The sequence below is a fragment of the Ceratina calcarata genome, unplaced genomic scaffold, assembly GCF_001652005.2.
Source record: "Ceratina calcarata isolate Rehan_Ccalc_2016 unplaced genomic scaffold, ASM165200v1 scaffold9.2, whole genome shotgun sequence".
NCBI classification, from domain to species: domain Eukaryota; kingdom Metazoa; phylum Arthropoda; class Insecta; order Hymenoptera; family Apidae; genus Ceratina; species Ceratina calcarata.
The window spans coordinates 65,497-65,894 of record NW_017180368.1 but is presented as its reverse complement, the minus strand read 5'-3'; the positions used below and the strand labels follow the sequence as shown (position 1 = coordinate 65,894).

At 24.6% G+C, this 398-nt stretch overlaps 1 protein-coding gene across 1 annotated transcript in view; it reads right to left on the bottom strand.

Moving 5' to 3' along the window:
* Window positions 1-398, bottom strand: part of crh-BP (corticotropin releasing hormone binding protein) — a 10,330-nt gene that overhangs the window by 9,476 nt on the left and 456 nt on the right. The gene's annotated exons all lie outside the window — the stretch shown is intronic.

The window sequence follows — 398 nt, the reverse complement described above, 5'->3', positions numbered from 1 at the left end:
AAATGGAATTCATATTTAAATCAGAAGATTGTAAATGCATACAGAAATCCATTTTCCCATTACAATTCACTATCATTTATTCAAACAATTATTACTTGAAATAATTTGTACTAGTCATATATGTATTAGAATATTAAGCAGTAAATGGATTTCCTATTCAAATCAGAAGATTGTAAATGCATACAGAAATTCAGTTTACCATTAAAATTCACAGTCTATTACTTATTCAAACAATTATTACTTCAAATAATTTACAGTATTTATGTATTGGAATATCAGGCAGTAAATGGAGTTCCTATTTAAATTAGGTAATTGTAAATGCATTCAGAAATCCATTTTTGGACTAAAATAGGCAGTCTGATTTTTATTCCAACAATTATTATTTCATGTAATTTGTA